Source organism: Periplaneta americana, chromosome 8 (assembly GCF_040183065.1).
Source record: "Periplaneta americana isolate PAMFEO1 chromosome 8, P.americana_PAMFEO1_priV1, whole genome shotgun sequence".
In the NCBI taxonomy this organism is placed as follows: domain Eukaryota; kingdom Metazoa; phylum Arthropoda; class Insecta; order Blattodea; family Blattidae; genus Periplaneta; species Periplaneta americana.
The window spans coordinates 127565631-127580500 of record NC_091124.1 but is presented as its reverse complement, the minus strand read 5'-3'; positions in this window follow the sequence as shown (position 1 = coordinate 127580500).

The window sequence follows — 14870 nt, the reverse complement described above, 5'->3', positions numbered from 1 at the left end:
TAGGCCTAGTAGTCGTGGTAATAGTAGGCCTAGTAGTAGTGGTAATAGTAGGCCTAGTAGTAGTGGTAATGGTAGACCTAGTAATAGTGGTAATAGTAGGTCTAGTAGTAATCGTAATAATAGACCTAGTAGTAGTGGTAATAATAGTCCTAGTAGTAGTGGTAATAATAGGCCTAGTAGTAGTGGTAATAGTAGACCTGGTAGTAGTGGTAATAGTAGACCTGGTAGTAGTGGTAATAATAGACCTGGTAGTAGTGGTAATAATAGGCCTAGTAGTAGTGGTAATAATAGGCTTAGTAGTTGTGGTAATAATACACCTGGTAGTAGTGGTAATAGTAGGCCTGGTAGTAGTGGTAATAGTAGACCTGGTAGTAGTGGTAATAATAGGTCTAGTAGTAGTCGTAATAATAGACCTAGTAGTAGTGGTAATAATAGGCCTAGCAGTTGTGGTAATAGTAGGCGTAGTAGTAGTGGTAATAGTAGGCGTAGTAGTAGTGGTAATATTAGTAGTAGTGGTAGTAGTAGGTGTAATAGTAGTGGTAGTAGTAGGTCTAGTTTTTGTGGCAATAGTAGGCCTACTAGTAGTGGCAATAGTAGGCCTAGTATTAGTGGTAGTTGTAGGCCTAGTTTTTGTGGTAATAGTAGGCCTAGTAGTAGTTGTAGTAGTAGGCCTAGTTTTTGTGGTAATAGTAGGCCTAGTAGTATTGGTAATAATAAGGCCTAATAGTAGTGGTAATAGTAGGCCCAGTTTTGGTGGTATTAGTAGGCCTAATAGTAGTGAGACCTAGTCAGTAATAGTGGTAATAATAGACCTAGTAGTAGTGGTAACAATAGGCCTAAAAGTAGTGGTCATAGTAAACCTAGTAGTAGTGGTAATAATAGGCCTAGCTAGGCCATCAGCTATATTTTTACTAATTTCTTTGCATTTAATACAAACAAAAACTAGAAGTGCATTCTGTACAAAACGAAAATTACATGATTAATTCATTTATTGTGAAACAGAAGTTTTAGACAGATATAGTCTGAGGATTTTCTTATGCACTCTGCTATTATAATCCACTGTAATGTGATGGCACCTAACCCTTACATACATTGTTGAAATCAACCTTATAAACCTGATTAATGTGTTTCTGGGAAAAACTTTATCCGAGAAATATTCCGACATTCTAAACACATTCAAAGGAGGAACTGCATTTGGAACATTCTTCCAAATATTGAGATATGCATGCTTTCGTGGGAATCTTACAATAGTAGCTATGTTCAAACAATTATTTGCGGTGCAGTATTTCACCATTTTCTTATTATTTCCCTTCAAGTGTACTTATATTTATTCGTACTCCTCAATAAGCATGAACTGCTTGCACTCCTGGCGAAGCATCAACTCCCTTTAACGGCTGCCGAACAGCGGTTCAATTTTGTACGTGAAACTAGCGCCGTTGGTGTCTCTAGTTATATATTACAAACTCTTTGCTAGAGACACATACCCGTGAGTGGCAGGCAAGAAAAATGTCACAAATTGAATCGGCTAGAATCCGCCATTAAAGGGAGTGTTTTCGGCGCGAAATTCGAAAACCGTACCACAACACATTGATGTAGCCTGGTGATAGACACTGTTTTAAACATCTTTTACAAAGGATGAGTCGTGATGAAATAAACATGAATGCAGAGGAGCGCTATATTTATTAAAGTATTATAATGATTCATCTTTGGCGATATTCTAAAAATTAAATTAAATCACCCATACACACTCGGGATAAGTATGTGAAATATTGAATAATGGCAATGTCAAATTTTAATTTTCAGTATTACTAGTATTGTTTTAAGGACACAATAATGGATATTTACTGCAGTATTTAAAATGATCTATATTTCAGTACTTTCATGCAAGGGAAGAGGAAGGTATATGGTGCTTTGAAAATATTTAGTGGTGAAATATGAGATCATAAATATTCTGGAAACTGATTTAAAATATAATGAGAATAAATTTTATCATAAAACAATCTATTCATTGTGTAGTTAATGACCACCAGGTTTGAGGTCAGTACAGACTTTTTAATACAATTAGTAGCGTTAATAGTAGGCCTAGTAGTAGTGGTAATAGTAGGCCTAGTACTAGTGGTAATAATAGGCCTAGTAGTAGTGGTAATAATAGACCTAGTAGTAGTGGTAATAATAGACCTAGTAGTAATGGTAATAATAGGCCTAGTAGTAATGGTAATAATAGGCCTAGTAATAATGGTAATAGGCCTAGTAGTAATGGTAATAGGTGGCCTAGTTTTGGTAATATTACTAGGCGTAGTAGTAGTGGTAATAATAGGCCTAGTAGTATGGTATTAATAGGCCTAGTAATAGTGGTAATAATAGACCTAGTAGTAGTGGTAATAGGCCTAGTAACTTAGTAGTGGTAATAGTAGGCGTAGTAGTAGTGGTAATAGTAGGAGTAGTAGTAGTGGTAATAGTAGGTGTAGTAGTGGTAGTAGTAGGTCTAGTTTTTGTGGCAATAGTATGCCTAGTAGTAGTGGTAATAATAAGCCTAGTAGTAGTGGTAATAGTAGGCCTAGTATTAGTAGTAGTAGTAGTAGTCCTAGTTTTTGTAGTAATAGTAGGCTAGTAGTAGTGGTAATAGTAGGCTTAGTATTAGTGGTAATAATAGGCCTAGTAATAGTGGTAATAGAGGCCTAGTTTTGGTGGAATTAGTAGGCCTAGTAGTAGTGAGACCTAGTTAGTAGTAGTGGTAATAATAGGCCTAAGTAGGCCATCAGCTATATTTTTCACTAATTTCTTTGCATATAATACAACCAGAAACTCGAAGTACAAACTTTACAAAACGGAAATTACATGATTAATTTATTTATTGTGAAACAAAACAGTTTTAGACAGATATAGTCTGAGGATTTTCTTATGCACTCTGCTATTATAATCCACTGTAATGTGATGGCACCTAACCTTTACATACATTGTTGAAACCAACCTTATAAACCTGATTAATGTGTTTCTGGAAAAACTTTATCCAAGAAATATTCCGACAATCTGTAAACATATTCAAATGAGGAACTGCATTTGGAACATTCTTCCAAATATTAAGCTATGTATGCTTTCCTGAGCATCCTACAATAGTAGCTATGTTCGAACAATTATTTGCAACGCAGTATTTCACCATTTTCTTATTATTTTCCTTCAAGTGTACTTATATTTATTCGTATTCCTCAATAAGCACGAACTGCTCGCACTCCCGGCGAAGCATCAACTACCTTTAATGGCGGCCGAACAGCGGTTCAATTTTGTACGCTACTCTAGCGCCGTTGGTGTCTCTAGTTATATATTACAAACTCTTTGTAACAATCTCACAACCTGCTCTTGGTAATCTCTGACTACTTGATGATGCTGACTCGAGCCTCTCGTGTGAAAAGAGCCAGCTCCGTGTGAACAACTACCATCACCGTAGGCAACACGGGAGCCAGCCAGTGAGGACGCAGACTGCCCATGCGCGCAGCCACCTTGGAATCCATCACAGAAACACGCACCGTCTCAACCAAAGACGTTGTAGTTATATATCTAGCCACACAATTGGCGCTGATGTCGTGTACAAATTTGAAACCTCTCGCGTAGGTTCGCGCGACGCCTTGTTTTGGGAGTAGAAGCACTTTATCAAGCATCAACACATGGAGATTCACGTGTTCATTTGTGTTGTTTACTTTCAATAGTGTGTTGATTTGTGTTGTCTACTTTTAATAGTGCATTAAAGTTAAAGTTAATAGCATGTTTAGTTTTTAGCCATTGATGGAGTGCATTAATAGTTATTTCTAATAATAAAATTAGTGTATTTTAAAAATGCGTAATATCTTCGAAATGTGAATGTGTTCCTACAATTTAGAGATGCACGTTCCTAACGTGTAGATGTTATTAATTGAATTTAATTGGGTGACTAGTGCCATTCTTTATGGTGAATTCGTGTACAACGTTTAATTGTACGTATACGTACAAGGAAGGATCTGGAAGCACTTTATCAACACACGGAGATTCACGTGTTCATTTCTGTTTACTTTTAATAGTGTGTTAATTTGTGTTGTTTATTTTTTATAGTGCATTAAAGTTAAAGTTAATAGGAAGTTCAGTTTTTTTAGTGAGTGATGGAGTACATTAATAGTCGTTTCTAACAATTAGTGTATTTTAAAAATGCGTAATATCTTCGAAGTGTGAATGTATTCCTACAAGTTAGGGATACACGTTGCTAACGTGTAGGTTTGTTATTGTTTAATAAGTTCTACGCCTAAGTAGCAAATTTGAGTGTGCCGTTCACTATGGTGAATTCGTGTGCAGCGTTTAATTGTACATACACGTACAAGAAAGGATTTGGAATTTCTCTGCACAAGTAAGCACAGTAATATAATTACCGTACAATTTCTTTCTTGCTTGCTTAGCCTAGTTGGACATGTACCGAGATAATAGCTACAGACGAAGACGAATATCCAACACAAAAAAGCGTTGTTCTGGATATTAGGTTTTCATAATACTGCTAATAAACTTTTTTAAACTTATAACTTAATGCTACTAATTACAGGTTCCCATTAAATAAGCCAGATATTCTGGCTAAGTGGCTGACAGCAATTAAACGGGATAAATTCGTGCCAACTCGGAACCACAAATTATGTTCTGCCCATTTTGAAAAGTCTTGTTTCTGGATATCTTTAGGAAAGAAACTTTTGAAAGACGAAGCAGTTCCGTCTCTATTTAACTTCCCAAGCCATCTACAAAAGGTAAACTGCTGAACAGTGTTATATTAATAGCTTATCTACATTTGCAATTAATAATTTAATAACTTTGCTTTATAACATGAATAAATGATTATCGCTTTTATAAATTCTTAATAAACTTAGTATAATATTATTCTTGCAGGTTGAAAAAGCATCTCGGAGAGTTCTGAAAAGAAAAACGGAAGCAATAATTCCACATGAAACAAATAAACTGAGTCCCGACAGTAATTCTTGTAATACATCTGATCATGATGTATATTCAGACCACAATTATAGCATTATCGAGAGTCCTAGAAAACGTATTAAATTACTTGAAAATATGTTAGAAAAGAAAAACGAACAGTTACGAGAACTGAGGAAGGAAAATATTAACTGCAATAGAAAATGTGACAGGCAAAGCGAAGTGATATCCACCCTTAAATCCTTTATCAAAGATCTAAAGGATAAAAATCTAATTAATGATCATATACAAGAGGTTCTACAAAACAATTTCTCTGAAGTAATGTTTGATTTTATCAAGAGATCTGGGACAAAAAGTGGAGAATATTCAGACAATTTAAAAAAAATTGCATTAACACTTAATTTTTATTTACCAGCCGCATACGAATATGTTAGACAGTGCCTAAATAGGGCTCTACCACATGTTAACACACTAAGAAATTGGCGTAACACAATAGGCCTTCTTAGCTTTAGAAGATCGGGTAGCACTTTCATCTCACCCTCTCTATGTAGCACTTACTTTTGATGAGATGTCTATTCAAAAATGCATCGAATGGAATAGTAGCGCATTTACAGGCTATGTTGATTTAGGCGATGGTGTATGCCTAAGTGAAATGGAGGAGGCAAAAGAAGTTTTTGTAATAATGGTAATGGGAATTAATGCAGCCTGGAAAATTCCTGTGGGCTATTTTTAATTAATGGTCTAACAGCAGATTTGAGAGCGAATTTAATTAAACAGTGCATAAGTCGCTTGCAAAGTATCAAACTAACTGTTGTTTCAGTGATCTGTGATGGTCTCAACAGTAATATTGTTATGGAAAACAAGCTAGGTTGCAATTTCAATGCAGAAGACTTAGACACTTCTTTCGACATAGGAGGCTACAGTATACAATTGATGTTAGATGCATGTCATATGATTAAATTAATGAGGAATTTGTTTGGCGACATGAAAGTTTTAAAAGATCTAAATGACAATGTTATTGAGTGGAAGTATATAGACAGATTAGAACAAATACAAACAAATGAAACCCTTACTCTTGCAAATAAACTTTCAAAGCGTCACGTCCATTTCAAACAACAGAAAATGAAAGTGAAATTAGCAGTGCAAGTGCTAAGTGCATCTGTTGGAAATGCTCTGCTATTTCTATGTTCAGACTTAAAACTAAAAGTGTTTGAGGGGGCAGAACCAACAGCAGAATTCTGTTTGTTCTTTGATAAGCTATTTGATGTCCTTAATTCAAAAAATCCTTTGGCAAAGGGGTATAAGAGTGTAATGTCTGCAAGGAATGGAAGTCTAATGTTCAGTTTTATAGACTTCGTAGAGTGATACTTACTTGGTCTAAAAGACATAGAAGAGAGGTCTTTATACCAGACCCCGAGAAAGACTGCCATTATTGGCTTCCTATCACTATGTAGGGCCTTGAGAAACATTTACAATGAATTAATTGAGAAGAAAAAACTAAATTTCATAGGTACCTATAAATTTAGCCAAGACCACATTGAATTATTTTTTGGCATGGTTCGAAGCGTTGCTTACGAGATTACACAAGCTGGCGCATAGAGCTTGAAAAACGAGTCTGAAGTGGTTCCCTCGTAATGCCAATTCCGCCTCTCGGAGCGCTGTTCTGCCCTATATATTCATAGCAGAACACTTAAAAGACATTGACATTTGGGACATTTAAAGGACTCACCATTGCTTATTAAATGCTTCGTACAATATTTTATGGACAATAGACGTAATTTGCAAACTTCTACTCCTCAATTATATTACAATAAAAGGCTGTCATTCTTTATATTAAAACATATTACATATAAACTGAGGGACTGTCTGCTCTGTACTTCAGTCCATACACCAAACATTTCCGGAAATAAATTAACTTGACATCTTACATATACGCACTATAGCCTACCCTTTTCACCTAATATTATTAATATTGTTATTAAATAAGATATTGCAACTAATTAATGGTACTGCATTATCTTTAATTTCCTTGAATTCATAATTAAGCATTTGCAAGAAGGCGAACTTTTTCCCCTCTTTAAAAAAAAAAATAAAAAAATACGAACGTCACAATAATTGAGAAGTATAATTATTACGCGATTTTTTCTTGCAGTGGTGAAAACATTTCTATTAGGCCTACTGATTAATCTATTGAGCATAGTAATAGTAAACGCTGTAGTATTCTTTTCTGAAGCCAAGATTTTCGCAAGAACTGAAGTGCGACACATGTAAAGATGAGGAAATGTCCCTCTTTCTTTTGGGAAAACTTGAAGCCACTACTGGACAATATTGCCAAAGATATTTCCAGTAAATACGAAGTGATTAGAAAACTTAATCAGAAGCCCCTAAATAGAAAAGTGCTGAAAGTGCAATAAACTGGGCCATTTCTTAATTACATATAGAACACTGGAACTGACTATCTACAAGGACTCTCGTGTTATAAATATTATGATTATTTGAGATTGTGATACAGTTATAAGCGTACATTCCTAAAACTTAAAAGTAACAATGAAGATGCCCTATGTTATAGGAAAGTTTTAAACGTGTACATTTAACTTTTTTATGAATGATTTCCTGATCAAGATTTTCATTAACTATGTGCCAAACTTTTGAAGTGAAGAGTGCAGTAAGAAACTGTTGGACATCTGATCAGTATTTTAATCATGTGCTGGTTACAGTACATTAGATGTCTTCTTGAATATACCTGATGAGGTATGTATATGAAGTTTGTATCGTCAGTATTCAAGTAGCCTACTTATGTATGTAACTTTTATTATCTGTACAGAAAAAATTTAGCTTATGTGATAGTATGAAGTAATCTCTCACGAAATAACAAGGAAGAGAAAGGTGCTTAAATTTAAATATTGAAAACAGGATGATAACAAGAAAATAATTTTTACTTCCTTTCAATTATTAATGAAACCTGGACACTCACCATTCGCAGTTGATTTCTATGGTTACAGGTCTATTCTTCATATTCTGTAGCTTTCAAATAATTTCTAAAATAAATATTACGCCTACTTAGCTCTTGTAAAACGAAATTTTCACTTTCACTTTCAACGGAACACTCACTTATATTCAGTTCTTGTATCTTGCAGTAAATTACCCATTTGTGATCATCTTTCCAATATAACCTCCCATTGAAACTACCACTTAAAATCATGCGCTAGAATTTATTATTTTAAAAACGTTTCCACGTACATACTGTTATAATTGTTATGAACCACAATACAAAAGACAACACTGTGAAATTGAGTTAATTTACCAAGATCAACATCAATACCGGTAGTATAAAATCACATATAGGCCTAGGCTATATTATTTCATTACTTTATGGTATTAATTAGAAGAATTACTTTTGAAGAATTTACAAATATGCTGAAATAATTTATGACACCTCTTATAGAAATGTAAAAATATGTGTGTACATTTTGAAACAGTGGGTATAGCATCACTTGAAAATGTTGAGCACTTTAACAGTAACTTGTAAATTGTTCCATCACGTTGTCTATAGTGTTCATTTAATGTAGCACTTTTAGAATGAACGTGGTTCACATACATAAGAATAAATGACGATGGAATGAGTCGAAGACATACAATTTTCTTTAATTTTTAGCAAATGATGAAGTTGAATATATACTGTTACTTCATATCCTAACATAAGTAGAGTTGCCACCATAGATGTAACACCTCCGTAATACCTGAAACGAATATAAAATAAATTAATGTATTGGTAATGATACAAGAATAAAAAGAAATTAGGCTAGACATAACCTCACAAAATTACAAACACATGCTAAAACAAAAAAAAAAAAAAACTTTACGTATCCGTATATAATAAAACTAGATATTCTAGATATAATTTGATTCACACGATAACCACCTCAGCCTATTTCGCAGCAGCCATTATTAGTTACCAGTTTGAGGTGCATTACCTAATCTCATACTAACCTCGTTAAGTTCTCTAACCTAATTCACTGATAATTACGTAACAATACACAGGTCTAAAATACAGACAAATACACATTAATTACTTAATAAGTACAGCATGAAGATAATTCATTACTTTTGTCGGTATTTTCTAAAAGAGAAAGGGAAAACAGTAACAACATTATCTTCAATGTTTACATCACGTCGTTCACATTTTCATTAGGCCTATATCAGTAATGCTTGGTAAGTGAAACAATGCATGAAATTATTTTACATTTCGGGTCACATCATTCGAGAGTCGGAAAATGCAATTCGCCACTTTTAACATAGCATTGCTTGTTATATGAGAGAACTTTGACATTTACCTTAACCTATAAAGATACGACCTGTTGGTACAGAGTTCTTCACATAGCAAAACACAGACAATTTTCGAATATAACTTAGCTGAACAAACTACAAATAACACTGTAATATGCTTGGCATATTTGTAATATTCATACTCAATGAGTAATGCACAATTAATCGAACTATTTTCACGATGCACAATGCTTTGTAATAGTACTATTCATCATTTCATAGGGCAGGGAGGCGAACCTAGCGGCAGAAATTGTCATGACTCACAGAGACCTACTCTCGATCGTGCTATGCGCCAGCTTGTGTAAGCAACGGTTCGAAGTAAGCTTGGACATAACAATAACCCATCTGCACAGCAGTTCAAGGCAGCTTATAAGAGTTTATTACTAATTAATGAACTGAAAAACAAAAGTACTGGAAACTGCGTGGAAATTGATGGCAGGCCTACTAGATTGTTATCATGGAATGGGAGTAACAAGCCACAAATGATTGTATCTAACAATGATCCAGAGTGTTTTGAAAATCGGAGGCGATATGATTCTCTTGAACAGCCAACAGTAGACAATATTTACAGCCCCCTCATTCTTACACCATTATCAATGTCAGAATATTCTGAAAATATAATTGTATACATTGCTGGCTTTGTAGTGAAACAAATTAGTAAGAAAATATATTGTGAAACATGTGAAGAATCACTTTATGGTACCATCAGTGAACATAATCTCACATTTTTCTTACGAAAGAATAATGGGGGTCTTGTCATACCATCATCTGAGGTTATAAAAATTTGCCGCTTAAGTGAAGTAGCGATTAGGCAGATGTTGGTAGAGAACAATGGCATACCCCCCAAGGGCTCTGTGTTAGATCGTGTGAAATACAATGTAATCCAACAATTGAACATTTCTAAAATTTTTCCACAACTGCAAGAACATATTCTAAACAATGAGTTCCCAGAAAATCACATTTTTAGACTTGTTAAACTGGTCATAGATATGTACATAAAGATCAGATGTCACCACACAGCCAAAAGTTACAACATGAGTTTGCACAAGAAAACTGTAAGACAACATTTAACAAAATCCATCTTATTTATGAATCAATAGGTAAGATCTTGTTCTCTGCAATGTAGGCCTAAAATCCATATATTTTTTTCAAAATTGTTTGACAGAGTAATTAATGCCTGTTAAGTATATTTTATAGACCTATTACTGCTATGATAATGAGCTAATGAATGGTACTTACGCCAATATTTTCAAAATAAAACAATAGGCTTACATATTTTTTTACAGGTATGGAAGCAGATATATTAATATTTTTAGACGTGTTAAATTGACCATAATGACCATATATACATAAAGATCAGATGTCACCATACACCTAAAAGTTCTAACATGAATTTACATAAATTTGTAAGAAATTTAAGGAAGTCCATCTTATTAATTAAGAATCAATAGGTAAGCTCTTATTCTGTACACTAGGCCTAAAATTCATATAGCCTATCAATTTTCAAGTACCTATATTTGATGGAGTAATTCCTGCATGTAAAGTTTATTTTATATTATTATGATAATAAGCTAATGAATGGTATTTATATCTTAAAACTAGAACATTAGTGTGCATGTTTTTATTTTACAGATGTATTATACTATACAATATGAAAGCAGATCAAATTGTTCGTTTCTCCTCTACATCAAAGGAAACATATTATGTACATAGTAGAATATATATTGTTTTATGTAATGTACAATATATAGCTGGCAGTGTTTTACGAATAACAGGTAATAGACTACTAATACATAACTTTATTTTCACCTGAACTGGCTTACAATAAGTGTGACTAATATTTTAAAATGTATAAATCTGTGAATAAATACAGATGTTATAATAATTCATTACAAAAACAAAAAGTTTTCAGAATAAATTATGGCCACTAGTGTAGACATTAATTCTTTCATTAACCGTGGTTATGAATATTCACATTCAGAGTTCCTATGGAATGATGCAAGCCTGACAGCCAGAGTTACCGGTTATCCAAAATTAGGCGGAAATATCCCAATATCCTGGTTGAATCCCGATAAAGCGAGTCAGGATTGATAAAAATCCCGATTTGAGAGATAATAGCCTAGAATGTAATTTGAACAAATTAGTCTGCATTTCCTATTATCCGATATTTTTATTTATATATTGACTCAAATGGTAACATTGTAAACAAAGAGGTAACCCGCGGAAATTTAGTAAGTCTATGAGGTAGCCCAGCTGATTGCCTAATGCAAATTAATCTATTCGCAAAATAATAGTTCCCCTAATTCTACCGCATTGTTGACTACTCCGTTTCGGTACCTAGTCACTGCTCTCGCAATTAATAAGCACTGTGTTTTAAGGTGCGTTGAGTGGCAAAAAGGATAGCGTTTTGAAATCGTATTTTACACCAATAACAGACACATACAATTGCTGCGTTTTATACAATGTTCAAACATGGATTCATATTCAGATGTACTGTTGCAGTACCGGTTCCGAAAAAGAAAAGTTGCAAAATTAATTTAGTAGCGAATAGTTAAAACATATTCATGGTTCATAAAAGAAAAAACGATTAGCCTGTAGTATTCACTGTACTGTGTGTCCTTCGTATTTTAGTGTTTCTCAATATAACATTAAAAGCACGTGACCACTATTTTGCAGAGAACTGCTATAAATGTTATGATAAAGTTATGGTAAGTCTAATGTCTTAAGTTAGCTTCTGATATCCCGATTTCCCTCTCAGAAAACCTAGCAACTCTGCTCACAGCAGAAACAAGTTATTAAAGATATATCGGAAAGAAAGTACATTGTTCCTGTAAAAAAAAAAAAAAAAATAGCTTTCGGATACGCAATACAACACATATTCAAATAGTGGTTTCGAAATCCCGCGCGTTTTCTGCCAAACAAATGGCGGCAATCCGCTGCTTCAATTTGGGAACATACTTCTCACTTTTCCGCTACGGCGTGGTAGGGGCTCGACTAGCACCGTCTGAACCAGGCTTTAATTGTACGAATCAAATTCCCTAATAAATCTGATAATAATAAAATTATTAGCCGTCCATTGATGGAGAATATGTTCATTTTGCCCTAATATGATGTTGATTATTAGTATTAGTATTAATATTATTTATTTAACCTGGTAGAGATAAGGCCGTCAGGCCTTCTCTGCCCCTCTACTAGGGGATTACAACTACTGGGTGTTCAGTTCAAAGTGTGTCATGGCTCGCTGTATGCCGTCATGTGGCTAGCCGATGAGCCTAGAGAATTCAATCTTCCTACACTTCCGCAGAGGTGTATAACCTATGAGGCAGAGAAGTTGCCTAGCAAGTACGGCGTTCATTCTGAAGAGTACGTACCGATACGTACGGTAACGCCGGTAGTGGCAGGAATGTGAACTGTTTGGAAATACGTACTGTCGGGATTTGGGGGGAGGGTTAAGACGATTACTTACTTACGTAATTGTTGACATTAACTTCGACGGTCAACATGGACACGGAGCATTTGATTTGTGTTGTGGAATGTTACCGTACGCAACCGATGATAACAAATACCCTGCGTACGACTTGCCGGCGCATAACACAGTTCGAAACTAGGTTCGAAAGAGGCACACAGACCGTACAGACCGCCATCTGTTGCTACGACGTTCAAGTTATACCGTACACGTTCTCAAGTTCAGATTGAAGAACGTCTTAAATAATAGGCAACTTCTCTAACATATAAGCTGAAACCGCTTCAAATCGGTGACCCAACAACAGTGACGTCATGACACACTTTGAAATGAACACCCAGTATAATGTGAACAATAACATTACATATTATTAATATACCGCGAAAAATATCATCAGCTAAAGTCATCGTTATTAAACTCTCCTAGGGTTATATGCATTATTTTACTAAAATCTATTCATTTTGAATTGTAGTTATTTACTGTACCCTTAACAGTAACCCTAGATCATATATAAAACAGATCAGCCAAGCTTATATTAAATTTGGGCGCAACTGGAAAATAACGGACGCTATGCGTCGCTAGTGTCGAGAAATGAGCTTGCAATAACCAACACTAGATGGCAGAGTACCTGAAAAGTACATAGAGTAATACGACTGTGGGATGACTTTTTTACATCATGCCACCTCCAAATTTCTTTCTCATTGTAATGTGAGGTTATGTTACTTTGATGTGTCGCTAAATTGTTGCATACAGAAGCTTGTTTTACCCAAATTCATCAACACACATAGGTGACATTTTGGTACATGGCTGATATATGTTGTTTGCGTTCAATATATAATCTGTCATCATTTGATGTACGATATCTAATTGTTTTTAATTTTCAGTATACAATACCTCACTAGCAACAATTAACACAAAATACTAAAAAGAGCAGATTTGTCTGCGTTTGTTGAATGCACATCATCATGCTCACGAAAAGGCACTAATTTATTTTGTGTGCACAAGATTACAATTTTTTAATATGAAGGAAAAGCAGGTATTCCTCTTCTGAAATTTATCCGATAGGGGAAGAATTACAACTCCCTCCCCCCCAAACATGTTTCCTCTTTGCTAGGCCTACATGTTTTCATTTTAGAGGTGTATTATATGATGCGATATGGAAGCAGATAAATAATAACCGTACGATTCTCGTCCACATTAAATTCAACGTGTTCATAACGTAGGCCTGATATATTGCTTCATGTAGGCTACACAGCTGGCAGTGTTCTTTTTACGAATAAGCGGTCGTACTAATCATTTTCTTTTCATCTGAACTATTGCTAGAATATGCGTTTGTGTTTTTATTTGCTCTGTATGTTGTTAAACAACTACTGAACATCGTCTTTGGTTAACAAATTGTTCTAGTATTCGTTTCATATCAGTCTTACGGTATTGAATTATGTCCATAACGTGGGCGAGATGATATCAGGCTGGAAAATTCGCTCTGAATGCATTTTTTTTACACAATTTTCTAATTTTCAGCAGATTTACGATACCCTGAGCGGTTTCTCGGCCAATGCAGAGTTAATTGCAACATACAGTAATTCTGTTATTTTCCTGACACGTTTATATCCGTTCTCATAAACGTACTGATTTAGATTCTTTACCCTACTGTAGGTATTTTGCTCTCTACAAATCATCGTTAGTCAAATGAAATAGTCTATAATAGTTGTTTGTAACGAATTAGTAGACAACCTCAATCCCTCCTGATCGCCTCCCTTACGAATTTCTTTCTCACTTTAATCAAATTTAATTTATACTGGTCCTTAAATTACATAAACTAGTTCTGAGGTAGTTACGGTGATTTCTGAAGTGAAAATCGTTTAATTTATAAGGGTGAAATCAAAAATAATTTTTGTAGCCTTTCCTTGCCCTTAATTGAAAATTTGAGTAACTTCATATTACGACAATATTTCTTCCTTCTTCTGCAGTTAACATAATCGCAGATGGACATTTCTAAATGAAGTTTGTTACATAGAAACCTTTGAGACAATATTGACACTTGAAGTTCTTTATATGTGTATATATATATATATATATATATATATATATATATATATATATATATATATAGTTCATCTATAAGAGTTAAACTAGCGCTGCACCA